Raw genomic sequence first — 14,596 nt, 5'->3', positions numbered from 1 at the left:
AATGAGGCCTTCTCCACCATTCTACATAAAATTGCACCCTTCCTACCCACTACTGTCATTCTATCCCTCTTACTCATTTTCCCCAAACTCTTATCACCATCTGACATATATTCATTTCATATTTTCTTCTTCCTTCCTCTATAGAAAATAAACTCCCTAATTATTTTCTTTACTTGATATAGCCCAGCAGTTGGTAAACAGTAGGAGCTCAATAGGTACTTGTTGGGAAAATGAATGAATAAGATCTTGTCTTACCATATTATAGACAGAGTTAAGATTAGTTCTGTTCTAAATATTTCCCACATTCTAGTTTTTTGGAGCAGTTCTTGCTAATCAAGGCTTTGCCTTTTAATCATGGCTTCAGCTCCAGCCATAACATTTATAAATGACCCTCTAATCTTTATTTCTACTCTTTAACTCTCCTTCTAGCCCCAAACCCTTGTTTCTAACTTGCCTTTGAGTATATCCAGCAGCACCTCAGTTTGGAGTAAGGCTATTTGAGCTCTTGACTTGATCTGATTTTATCATTAACAAGCAGAGAGTCTTCTTGAACAGAACAGTGATTCTCTCAGCTTCCTCATATGTGAAATAGCTGGGTTAGCTCAGCCACTCTCAACAACATATTGGTATATTTCAGTCACTAGAGATAGTTGGGATGAGTTGAGAATTAGGCCTCACCAAAGTATTGTCCATACTCCAGCTGGAAAGTCTGAAATTCTACAAAGAGGCAGCCTGAGTGGTTCAGTCGGTTAAGTGTCTGCCTTTGGCTCACATCTTGGTCTCCAGGTCCTGGAATTGAGCCCCATATGGAGCTTCCTGCTCAGAAGGGAGTCTACTTCTTCTCCCTCTGCACTCCCAACTCATGCTCTCTCTCTCAAATTAATAAAATTTTTTAATAAAATAAAATTCCACAAATAGTGCTAAAACAACTGTACATCCACATGCAAAGAAGAAGAAAAAGAAGGAGGAGGAGAAGAAGGAGGAGGAGGAGGAAAAGAACCTGGGCACAGACCTTATATACTCAACAAAAATTTGCTCAAACTGACATTAATGTAAAACTCAGAATTTTAAAACTCCCAGAATATAATTTCTGTATTAATGTAAAACTCAGAATTTTAAAACTCCCAGAATATAATTTGGGAGAACTATAGATGAACTTGGGTTTGTTGGTGAGCTTTTTGAGACAACACTAAAGCCACAGTCATGAAAGAAAGATTGATATATGTACTTCATTAAAATTAAAAGTTTTTGCCTTGTGAAAGGCACTGTTAAGAGAATGAAAAAGACAAGCCACAAACCAGGAGAAAATATTTGTAAAAGACACATCTGATAAAGAATTGCTATCCACACACACAAAAAAATTGTTATCCACAATATGCAAAGAATTCTGACAGGATGAACACTGGGTGTTATACTATATGTTGGCAAATCGAATTCCAACAAAAAAATACACGCAAAAAAATGCAAAGAATTATCAAAACTCAATATTAACTAAACAAGCAACTGATTTAAAAAATGGGCCAAAGACCTTAAGAGATACCTCACCAAGGAATAAGATATACAGATGGTAACTAAGCGTATGAAGAGATGCTCCATATCCCATGCCATCAGGGAAATGCCAATTAAAACTACAGTGAGATATCATTACACACCTATTAGAATGGCCAAAATCCAAAACACTGACACCAAATGCTGGTGAGGATGTGAAGGAACAGAAACTCTGATCCATTGCTGGCAGGAATCAGAATAGCACAGCCACCTTGGAAGACAGCTTGTTGACTTCTTCAAAACTAAACATACTCTTATTATCCTATCTTGCATTCATGCTCTATGGTATATACCCGAAGGTGTTCAAAACTTATGTCCCCACAAAAACCTGCATGTGGATATTTATAGCAGTTTTATTCATCATCAAAACTTGGAAGCAATCGCAGATATCCTTCGGTATGTGAATGGATAAATAAAAAGTGGTATATCCAGACAGCGAAATATTATCCAGTGCTAAAAAGAATGAGCTATAAAACTATGTAAACTTCATAAGTGAAAGACATGAATCTGAAAACACTACATACCACATGATTCTGACAATATGATATTCTGGAAAAGGTAAAATTATGGAGATGGTAGGAAGTTCACTGGTTACCAGGACTGGGGGGAGGAATGGATGAATAAGAGGCATACAGAGGATTTTTAGGGCAGTGAAACAACTCTGTATGATACTATAGTGGTGAATCTATAACATTACAAGTTTATCCAAACCTATAGAATAACTCTGAGACTGAACCCTCACTTAAACTAGGGACCCTAGAGGATACGATGTGTCAGGTTAGGTTCATTGATTATAACAAGTGTACCATTCTAGTTGGGAGATGTTGATATGGGGAAGGCTATATACATGTTTGGGGGCAGGGTGTATATGGGAAATCCCTGGACCTTCTGTGTCCTAAAATTGCTCTAAAAATAAAATCTATTGGAAAATAAAAATATTACATATATTTAAAAATATAAATATAGAGGGACGCCTGGGTGGCTCAGCAGTTGAGGGTCTGCCTTTGGCTCAGGGCATGATCCCAGAGTCCTGGGATCGAGTCCTACATCGGGGCTCCCTGGATGGAGCCTGCTTCTCCCTCTGCCTATGTCTCTGCCTCTGTGTGTGTCTCTCATGAATAAATAAATAAAATCTTTCAAAATATATATATAAATATAGATAATAGATGATAGAGATAGTTAGTAGATGGATAGATAGATTGATAAGTAGATCAGAGCCTAGCTCAAATATTCTCTTATTTTTTATACCCCTCTCCAAGCCACTCCTTCCCCAACCCAGGCAAAAATTATAGCTACCTTTTGTGTTTTTCCATGTACTTTGATTTTACCGTTTATATGGAGCTATATGTCAAAACTCTTTAACTACATAGCTTCTCCCAAGAGATCTTTATTTTTAATCCTCTATGCAATAGCACTGACTTTTTACATAGTAAAAAAATTTAGCACAATTCAATGATATGTATTATGGAGCATTTAATTGTTTGCTAACTTAATTCTGGTTTTTTTGAATCTTCAGATGTTTGGGTAGGTAACAAATAACATGTCACTTAGCTGCCTTCTGCTCTCAAAGGCAGATATGATGGTCTCTTGCAGTTTCTGCCAGTGGCAAAATTTGGAGATTCTTGAGGACTTTCTGTGGTACCTCTTTCCCAGACTCCTGTTAAGAAATTTCTCTAAAAATACTCCCCCTACCAGACAATTTTCTCATTTTGAGTTGTTTATTTAAATTTGTTTCAGCTATAAAGCAACTCAATTTTATCATCAACAGATTCTGACTCTAAGAAGAAATCAAGAAGGTAACCAAGGATAGTGTGAATGTCCGTTATAGCTTATAATTGCATCAGGCCTCACAGAGGCTTAATATCCTGACGAGTCTTATCCTTTGGATAGGAAGGTACTGTATCACTGGTTCTCACCTACAACATTACAGCCTACTTCAAAATCCTCTGGTGAGCTTATTAAAACAAGATTGCTGGGTCCTGAGCCCAGAGTTTCTAATGCAGGAGGTCTGAGTGGAGACTGGTTATTTCTAACAAGTTCCCAATTAATGCTGATCCTGCTGGTACAGAGAACCACACTCTGAGAACACGTCCTCTATATGGGCAAGTGCCTGCGGAGAATCTCTCTAATGATATATCTCCTTTTTAACTGTGAAGACCATGGGTTCGTCAGAAATGTGATGTGTCAACGTTCTAGAACTCTATAATGTTATATGACATTGAAATAGAGAAACAAGTTGCATTTGTCTGCCATACACTTAAAAGGATCAGTGCATTGTTCTTTCATCACCACCGAATGAAATAAGTACAACTTAGCAGGGTCCAAGGAACCAGCTTTAAAGAGGGTGTACAAAAGGAGTAAGACAAGTGGCATAAACTTCCAGGGCAAATACATTTGTAATTTAAGTGAAGGCATCCCAGGAGAAACACTGAGTATGAATGCATGTTAGTCTACTTATGTCAGAGAGCCCTCACACTAATTCTTTCATAGCCCAGGACAAAGAAGAGTGACATTGAATCTCTAGACATGGTGGAAAGCTAGAAAAGAAGCTGTGCCCTAATAATTTTATAGAAAGATTTCTCTTAAGATTAGCACCTTAAACAGCACACACTCCTAGTAGGTTGTGTTTTGACCAGCAACACTAACTCTTAGGCAGAAATCAGTGAGATCATCATTTGTTCCAAAGATTTGAATCACGTGGAAATCCCAAGTGATTTTGTTGTCACTGTTGTTTCTACAAAGATTTTCCAACCGGAATGCCTGGGTGGCTCAGTGGTTGAGCAGCTGAGCAGTTGAGCATCTGCCTTTGGCTCCGGGTGTGATCCGAGGTCTAGGGATTGAGTCCCACATAAGGCTCCCTGTGAAGAGCCTGCTTCTCCCTCTGTCTATGTCTCTGCCTCTCTCTGTGTGTCTTTCATGAATAAGAAAATAAAACCTTAAAAAAAAAAAAAAGAATTCCCAGCCTTATTAATATGGGTTTATTTCAAATACCTAAATGTGGAAGGTTTTCCTTCTGTATAGATATTCTGGAGCAATATGCTTCTCTCCTCAGGCGGTAGAGGCTACAAGTGGGAACAAGGAAATCTCTGAAAGGTTCAAAACTGTTATGGTCAACTAATTATACCTACCATAAATTTTTAAAACTTCTTTCAAGTCAGTTAATGGTGTAGAAAGCAGATAACAGGTACATTTGTTGTCTATATGTAAATCTATTAGTCATAAATCTTATTGTTTGGAAGTTAGAACTAACCTATGGAAAATAAGTGAGGGGAACAGGTTGATCTTTTTGTGTACCTTTCAGATGTTATAATTACCTGCAAGTCCTCTTTGCACATAATTAAGCAACAAAGAAAACTCAGTTCTCTGGCTAAGAGTTCACATTCCTTTGAAAGAGTCTGATCTCATGTAATCATCTCTGTAGCTCTTTGGAAATAGCAGATTTGTCTAAGAATGCCACTCTATACCAACAATTGCTTTTGAAACACTGTCTGGAGGGAAAGATCGACTTTTTAGTTGTTTCCTAACATTTAACATAAAATAATAATCATGTAACCAGTAGAAAACACAAAGCTATTACGAAATCAGTAGTAAGAAGATACTTGAATTCTTGTTTTAAACAGCATATCAGTTATCTAATGCTGGATAATAAATCCCTTCAAGATTTAATGACTTTAAAAAACAATGATTATATCTCTCACGATTTCTGTGGGTCAGGAATTTGGAAGCCACTCTCATGAGGCTGTGGTCTTCTATAGAGCCTCCATGCAACCACTTTAAGGCATGACTGGCCTGTACTCTGTATTTAATTTTTGACATGTAATCATTTACCATCTGCTTTACCCCTAAAATGTAGGCTTCATTCAGGATTTTTCTGCAGGATTTTTGTTTTTTTTTTTTTAGATTTATTTCTTTACTTAAAGATTGAACATGAGCAGGGGAGGAGCAGAAGGAGAGAATCTTTCAAGTAGATTCCCCCATTAGTGAGGGAGCCCGATATGGGGCTCAATCCCACCACCCGTGAGATTACAACCTGAGCTGAAACCGAGAGTCGAGCACTTAACTGATGGAACCACCCAGGCACCTCAGGGTTTTCATTCTTTATTCCAATATTTAGAATTATATCTGGAAGATAGTTTTCAATAAATATTTGTTCAATGAATGATGCTATGTTTGGAATTCCTTCCCTCCAATTAAAAAACATTTTAGAATTTGATCAAACTTTTCATTACGAAAGATGAAGTCTCATAAAATACATATTATGAGAAGCATTATATTTAACAAAGAATAAAAATAAACTCTTATGATGTAGGATGTTTAACTTTCTCCTAAAAATAACTCTAATTCATTATAGATGCTTGTCCCGAAAGTGATACTTGAAGAAATCAGCTATAAGATTGCTTTATAGTAGTATATATAGTATATATAGTTTATATAGTATATATATATTATATATATATACACTATATAAATGGTCCTGATTGCCTAGAGCTACCCTCTTTCCTTCAATTTCAGATTGAATCAGTGGGGTGAAATATAAAAAAACAAGACTATTTGAAGACAACTACCTCATCTCTCTTTGATTCTTTACTTTTCATTTAACTCCTTATATACTGAGTACAAATACTAGAAGTTCATATATGTCATTCTGCTTTAATTTCCTAATGCTCACGAGGGGGGGGTCTCTCATTTCCATTGACCATCTTTCCATGTCCTAACTTAACTTTGATAACCTTATGGCAATCAGTCTGGCTGAAAACTGGTTATCTTAACAAAACATTCTAATAAGAAATAATATTTAACAAAAGTTACTTCTACCCCAAATAGTCTATTTTTGTTCTTATTCTTTTTTGAAAAAGGAACTCTGGGGGGATCTCTGGGTGGCTCAGCGGTTTAGCACCATCTTCGGCCCAGGGCATGATCCTGGAGATCTAGGATGGAGTCCCCACATCAGGCATCCTGCATGAAGCCTGCTTCTCCCTCTGCCTGTGTCTCTGCTTTCTCTCTCTCTCTCTCTCTCTCTCTCTCTCTCTCTCTCTGTCTCTCATGAATAAATAAATAAAATCTTTAAAAAAAAAAAAAAAAGGAAAAAACTCAGTGATGGAGTTACAGCAACTTCATTTCAGATCCAAGCTCTCAGAATTATCAGCTAGGTGATGTTAAGCAATGTTTTGAGCTTTAGTTTATCCTCATGAGTAGAAACAAAGATAATGATGTTACTTGGTGTAAGGGACTGAATCGTGTCCCCCTCAAAATTCTTATGTTGAAATCCTAAACCCCAGTACCTCAGAATGCTACTGTATTTGGAGACAGGGTTTTTTAAAGAGGTAATTAAGTGGGGCGCCTGGGTGGCTCAGTCTGGTAAGCATCTGCCTTCTGCTCAGGTCATGATCTCAGAGTCTTGGGATCGAGCCCTGAGTGGGGCACCCAGCTCAGCAGGGAGTCTGCTTTTCCCCCCTCCCCCCTCTTCCTCTACCTCTTCCCCAGTTTGTGCTTGCTCTCTCTCTCTCTCTCTCTCTCTCTCTCAAATAAATATCTTTTAAAGAGAGAGACAGAGAGGTAATTAAGGTATAATGAGGTTTTATGGTTGGATCCAAATACAATATGCCTGATGTCCTCATAAGAAGGGGAGATTAGGACACAGACATGAGCATACACACTGAAGGAAAGGTATGTGTAGACAGGAAGGAGACGAGCATCTATCAGCTAAGGAGTGAGGTCTCAGAAGAAATCGACCCTGCTGACATCTCAACCTTGAACTCCTGGCCTACAAAACTGTGAGAAAATAAATGTTGTTCAAGTCATCCAGTCTGTGGTACTTTGTTATGGCAGCCTGAGCAAACAAATATGCTTGGTGACGTTTTTTGTTTTTATTTAGTTTAGTTTTGTTTGTTCATTTTTTAAATAGATTTTATTTATTTATTTGACAGAAAGAGAGCCCAAACGGGGGGAGCAGCAGAGGGAGAGGGAGAAGCTGACTCCCTGCTGAGCAGGGAGCTGGATGTGGGGCTTGATCCCAGGACCCAGACTCTTAACCAACTAAGCCCCCAGGAGACCCAGTTCAGTTTTGTTATTTAGATTCTACAAGACAGTCTTTGTGCAAGCATCTGTATTAGTGTCCCGGAGCTGCTGTAACAATTTACCATAAACTCAGTGGCTAACACCATCAAAACTGATTTTCTCCCAGTCTGGAGGATAGAGGTTTGAAGTCAGTTTCATTGCAGTAAAATCAAGATGCTGGGAGGGCTGCATTCCCTCTGGAAGCTCTGGGGGACATCCCTTCCTTGTCCCTTCCACTTTTAAAGGCTGCTGGCATTCCTTGGTTTATGGCTGTGCGGCTCCAGTCTCTCCCTGCAGGGGCATCTTTTCCTCTCCTGTCTGCATCACATCTCCCTCAGCCTCTCTTTCAGAGTGATACTTGTGATTATATCCAGGTTAATCTGGTCAACTAATATTCAACAAAGCAGGAAAGACTATCCACTAGACAAAAGACAATCTCTTCAATAAATGGTGCTGGGGAAATTTGACAGCCACGTGCAGAAGAATAAACTAGACCACTCCCTTGCACCATACACAAAGATAAACTCAAAATGGATGAAAGATCTAAATGTGAGACAAGATTCTATCCAGGTTAATCCAGACAATCTCCCCTTGTCATGCTCTTTCACTCAATCACTTTTATAAAGACCCAGTTCTCTGTGAGGTGACAGTTCCAGATCCCAGGGACGGGACCTGCTGTCTTTGGGACCCCTGGTGGAGCCCCTGACTGTATGGAAAAGGGGGGTGCCTTCAGATTCTCACTAGGTGAAACCAAGTTACCTTCCAGTTAGTAATGTTTCACGAGCAAGGTGTTTCATGTACCTGTTCATTTTGAGATCATGGAGAAAGGTGGAAATGGAAGCTAAGAATGCTGGGACTGCTAAAAACCAGCACAGAGGGGATCCCTGGGTGGCTCAGAGGTTTGGCGCCTGCCTTTGGCCCAGGGTGCGACCCTGGAGTCCCCGATCGAGTCCCACGTCGGGCTCCCTGCATGGCCTGCTTCTCTCTCTGCCTGTGTCTCTGCCTCTCTCTCTCTGTCTCTCTCTCTCTCTCTCTATGTCTATCATGAATAAATAAATAAAATCTTAAAAAAAAAACAGCACAGAATATTTCTGTAGTGACCTCCATTTTGAACTTTAGCTTCTTACGCCAAAGTTTCAGATTTTGTATTCTGGAATTGAAATAAGTAATTTGAATGTAAAAAGTAGGATACAGAGCTAGCCAATAAGTGTGGGCAATCTCTAAGTGTTTTGACAAATCTTTATATTCACTGTGAGGTTTTGTATTCCAGAAATCCTGCTCTGTGTCCACCCGCCGCAGCCAGTACAGGCCAATGCCAAGAGAGGTGGCAAGTGATTGTATGTTAGACCAGCTGATGTTCCTGTGGAGAAAGCACTTTTGACCTCTGAACTCCTAGTGGCAAAGGGCCCAGAAAAGAAAAGCTGACTCTTAGAATTGCCTTTAATGCCTCTTCACGGGAATCAGAAACTACCATGTCCCCATTTGCCCAGCACGTGAGCTCTGTACCTTTGAGTCTTTGAAGGCCTCCTAAGGTGAGCCCTCTGACCACTTTCAAAATGAGGTCAGAGATTGCTGGCTTCTGCACTGCCAGTAAAGTCTACTAATAACAATACCTCCTATTAGTCTAGATTAATCTAGTATTTTACAATAAAGAGCTCTTTGGTACAGGTTCCCTTTCCCAGTCACTAGGAACACAAAAGGAGATAATATACATTTTAGCTCTTAGGTATTATTTCAACCCAGGTAATTATAATTCACTGAATTCCCAAAACTCAGGGAGGAACATGAAGGAAGTATTATTATGCTCATTCTCCAAATAAGGAAGTTGAGTGTTAAAAGCTAATTTCAAAAAAAAAAAACAAAATGACTTTCGTATAGATTTTTAATATGAGCATTTATGAAATATTTTGTTAAACTCATTTGATAAGCAAACCAGGCAGATGGTACAGCCAGTTTAAAAAAGAAGTCAAGGGGCACCTGGGTGGCTCAGTGGTTGAACATCTGCCTTTAGCTCAGGTTGAGATCCCACGGTCCTGGGATCAAGTATCCCATCAGGCTCCCTGCAGGAAGCCTGCTTCTCCCTTTGCCTTTATCTCTGCCTCTCTCCCTGTATCTCTCATGAATAAATAAATAAAATCTTTCTAAAAATTTAAAAATTTAAAATAAAAAAGAAGTCAAGAAGCATATATTTTATGGTTTAAAGGAAGCTTGAAGTAAATTGAGAATAGAAGCCAAACTGTTGTCTACCCCCACCAGAGGCAGAGGGAGACAAAGGTCAATGAAACTCATACTGGACAGGACAAAATTTGTATGCCTGTTACTTAGCATGTAAAGAGTTATAAAATAACTCCTATGGAATCAAAACCAAGTAACTTTAGGAAGGGTGGGTAGGCAATATGTAGGGTTTCCCAATTAGAACCTGGATGTGAATCATAGACTTTCTGGCATCAAACACAGAGTTTGGCCAACCCCACTGTGTGGTCCCAGCCTCTGAGAAAGATATTGCTTTGTCTCCTTCATTAGGGGAAATAAGGAGGTCTCCAAAATCCGCAAATGAAAGCATGAAAGGTAAACCAGTTAGAGACTTCCTGCTATCCACAGTCAGCCCTGCTTTGCCTTGAAACACTCACTGCAGCAGCCAATAGACCAAGAGGCAGGTGAACCCAGCTCTTGGGGGGACCACCCAGACCTCTCCTGAGACTGGCATACAACTTCTGAATAAAGGCCAGCTCTGGAATTTGCTCAGATGCATACTACTTCTCACTGCAGTTGGAATAGCAATTTGAATTGGAACGAAAAGTAACTGTTTCCTTCCAAATTCAGGCGGAAAATATCTAAGAGTAGTCAAAAGTACCAGTATGTGTTGACTCAAACAGGGGCTTAAGTCAGAGACCTGGCTTGGTCATAACTTTAGGGAAGAAAATCTTCACCCTGGAATAATAAAACTATAGCAGTTTATGAAAATTTGACAGCTTACAGTCCTGAACATTCCATACTAGAAATAAATATAAAAGCAGCACAGTCTCAAATTATATATCTGTATTCTAAATTTTATTTGGTGTTTTAGATTTACTGAGCTTAAAAAAAAAAAAAAAAGATAACATTAACAACTTTACCTATCACCAATGACCTAAAAAATGTGGCAACTCAAAAAGAAACAAATAATCATTTCAGTGTCGACTTTCCCAGAAATCTAGGACATCACCAAACCTTGTGGTCCCTTTGGGCTTTTCACTTGGAAAGAATGATGTCCCTTTCTTTTTCTTGCCTTTATGCCTGAAGCCTTTTAAAATCCTGTTCATAAGCTAAATGATTTAGAAAAAAACAAACAACAAAAAGAAACATCTTAACACCAGATAGCAAAACACTGCTTCTTTACAAGAGGCATTATCATTTGTTCTGTTTTTGGTTTTACTTTTCTTGTTATTGTCATTTTCACTTAAAAATTTTTTTAATTATTTTTTCAAGGATCTTTTTCAGCTTAAACATGTTTAACATGAGTAAAATAGTAGGGACTATTCTGTAATAAATGTCTTTAAAGAATAATGTGAAGACCCCTAAATTCAAGTCCAAACCAAAGAAAGGTGAAAAATGAAGAGAATAATGAAACAAGGAGATGAGACTATCAGTGATAGCCCTGTGAGATTTATCTGAAATTATAGGGGAGATAAAGTGATCTAATTTGTCATTAAGATGAGAGAATAAACCACTGACATGAAGAAATGCTTTGATGGTTCATGGAACCATTCACTGCCAGACACTGTTAGGATTCAAATTACTCACATGGATTTAAAAAGAGGTAAAAAAAAAAAAAAAAAAAAAAAAAAAAAAAGATGATCGCAAAAGATATTAACACAGCCTGCTTAGCAATAATTTTCCAATGATACATTATGAATAATTGTAATTCTTCAATACCTTCTAACCTACCGAGTGTAGTTCCTGATTACTGACAGCCAGCCACAACAGGATCTCTAAAAGCAGGAGGAAGCAGTAGCCAAAAGATGCTTCTTGTCAAAGTTACCTTTCAGGGGACACCTGGGTGGCTCAGTGGTTGAGCATCTGCTTTTGGATCAGGTCATGATCCTGGGGTCCTGGGATGGAGTCCCACATTAGGCTCCCCATGGGGAGCCTGCTTCTCCCTCTGCTTATGTCTCTGCTTCTCTCTCTGTATCTCTCATGAATAAATAAAATATTTTTAAAAAAATTACCTTTCAAAAAATACTTGGATCATGTCACTTCTCTTCTTAAAAATTTTTACTGGCTCCGTGTTGACATTGGAAATGTCCCAAACTCTGGAACAAGATAAAGTTTGTACTCTAGTAGCTGGCCCAGCTTTACATGTCCAGTCCCATAATAGCCACTTCTATGAACTGAATTGTGTCCCCCCAGATTCATGCTCTGGGACCTATCCCCCAGAGTGATGGTATTTGGAGATGAAGCCTTTGAGACATAATTAGAGTTACAAGAGGTCATGAGGCTAGGGCCCTCGTGATGGGATTAATATCCTTATAAGAAGAGACACCAGAGACCTTGTTCCCCCTGTAACCCTAAGCATGCACCTAGGAAAGGCCATGTGAGGACATAGTGACAAGGCTGTTGTCTACAAGCCAGAAACAGAGCCTTCACAGAAAATGAACCAGCTGGCACCTTGACCTTGGACTCCCCAGCCTCCGGAACTGTGAGAAATAAATTTCTCTTATTTAGACCTCCAGTCAATGGTATTCTGTTAAGGCAGCTGAAGCAGACTAAAACAGTCACTTTTTCCAAACAAAACTCTAGTCCCACTAAAATCCCATCCCCTCACTACCTAAATGCCTTTGCATATGCTGTTTTTCTACCCAGAATCATCTCCCTCCCCTTCCCTGTGTTTTTAACAACAGGGGCAATTGCAAAACAAAGATCTGCTACTGTCAGCTTCAACTTTTTTTTTTTTTTTGTCAGCTTCATCTTTAAAATATTTTGTTGCTTAAAATATTTGTTTCTTATTGAAAGAGATGTACAACTTAAACTTGGGAGGTACATTGCAACATACTTGCATTTATCCATGCATTTCATTGGAAACTTGGCCTCACCTATGTCTACCTATTTTAATAGCTAGTCTTGGTTATCTTAAACATTATTCTGAAGATTCCTCTGTTAACTTTGATCAAAACTATCCTCTTCTAACTGGAATCTTGCTTCTGCTTAGTCTGTGACCATTACTATGGTTGACCTTTTTTTTTTCTTTCTTTTTTATTATTTTTTATTAAAAATGTCTTTCATTATTTGAAACCAAAGACACTTCAACATTGCCTTTTGGAACACAGACAATTTTGTTTCCAGATTGCTTTTACTATTTCCAGTCGTTGTTTGACTACATGGATCAGTTATTCTGAACATAATAATGATATACGCTTCAAAATGTAAGCAGATCCTGTGTTCATAACAAAGAATATCCCAGAAAAAAAGTACTTTACATTGCAATATTGAAAATTTATTCTGATTTTATCATAGAATCCTTCACCAAAGCCCCATGCCCAAATTCTATAAATGATGCTACACACCATATTAAACCAAAGCGAGTTGTATATCTATCACTTGAACAGTGCAATACTTTCTAAAGTATACATAGATCAATTAGGCAAATGCAATAACTAACCATTAAAAGAAAACTGTATTAATATGATAGGCTAATTAGATGAGATATGATTGTTAGTCTTCTGCTAAACTCAAAGTTGAGATTCATTTCTTCAAAAGTGGTTGGAACTGTATTTCATTTATGTCTGACCTTCAACAAGTACAGATACATATAAAAAACACCTAAGTTTTGTGTTGCTTTTCACGCTTCTGAAGATGCTCACATTATATTTCTCATACTACCAAGAACATGTGGTTCATGATAATCTCAAGCATATTGGTTAATATCAGATTTGCTTGCTGTTATGCTATGAATTATATAGAAATACAGGCAATGGGGAGAGCAAAGTCAGGGTCAACCACAAGTAAGTCCATTTCTGTCAGCCCCTCATGAAGCACCAGGAGATCCAAACCGCCACTGTACTACAGGTCTCTGGGATGGTTGTAGAGAGGCCAGGTCACACTGTCATCCAGCACTAGCATTTTGACTCTTTAGACTGTCTCTTAAAATATATGTTTTCCATTTACCCAAGTAAAAATTTGGGGGGATGTATTCTGGAATTGGTCCCTTAGTGGAAAGATTTATGATCTGTTTATGCTTAGACTTATCATAAGAATAATCTTAAATTCATTTTCTAATGCAGAATGTTCTTAATTCCTTATTGTAGAAACAACTGGAAAATTTCACTATTCAAAATGTGACTTTGTAGTATAACTGAAAGTCAAGTAAATCAGACCATCCTGTAAAAATTTAATTATATTTGATGATAAACCATAATGCCTTGAACATATTACAAAACTTGTATAACTAAATGAGATGTTTTCACTTATTAAAAAAAATTAGACATTGATCTAAACTTGTTGGAATTCCTCCTTTGAAAGCATCTTTAAGGCAGCCCCGGGTGGCTCAGCGGTTTAGCACTGCCTTCAGTCCAGGGCCTGATCCTGGAGACCCAGGATGGAGTCCCATGTCAGTCTCCCTGCATGGAGCCTACTTCTCCCTCTGCCTGTGTCTCTGCCTCTCTCTCTCTCTGTGTCTCTCATGAATGAATAAATAAAATCTTAAAAAAAAAAAAAAGAAAGCATCTTTAGAGACTGTTTTTAAGCCATCATCATCACTGACTTCTTTGCTTTATAGCCATTTCTTAACATTTTTTATGGGAAAAAATTAAAAACAAAACTATATTGCTCACATAGTAACTCAGTTTTTTTTTTTTAAGTAAAATCCTTCTTCAAAGAACAAATATAAATCATACTTATTCTTACTGCCCCCAAGAAACCATAAATACTGTCAGGTCACATGGTCTGGGGTATGATGAGCTAGAAGCAGGTAACTCAAAGACAGACCTGGCTGACATAATGGCTCATGAGCTGG

This window comes from Canis aureus, chromosome 1, assembly GCF_053574225.1.
Source record: "Canis aureus isolate CA01 chromosome 1, VMU_Caureus_v.1.0, whole genome shotgun sequence".
Classification (NCBI taxonomy): Eukaryota; Metazoa; Chordata; class Mammalia; order Carnivora; family Canidae; genus Canis; species Canis aureus.
The sequence above is the reverse complement of the archived record's forward strand: the minus strand, read 5'-3'. Positions refer to the sequence as shown.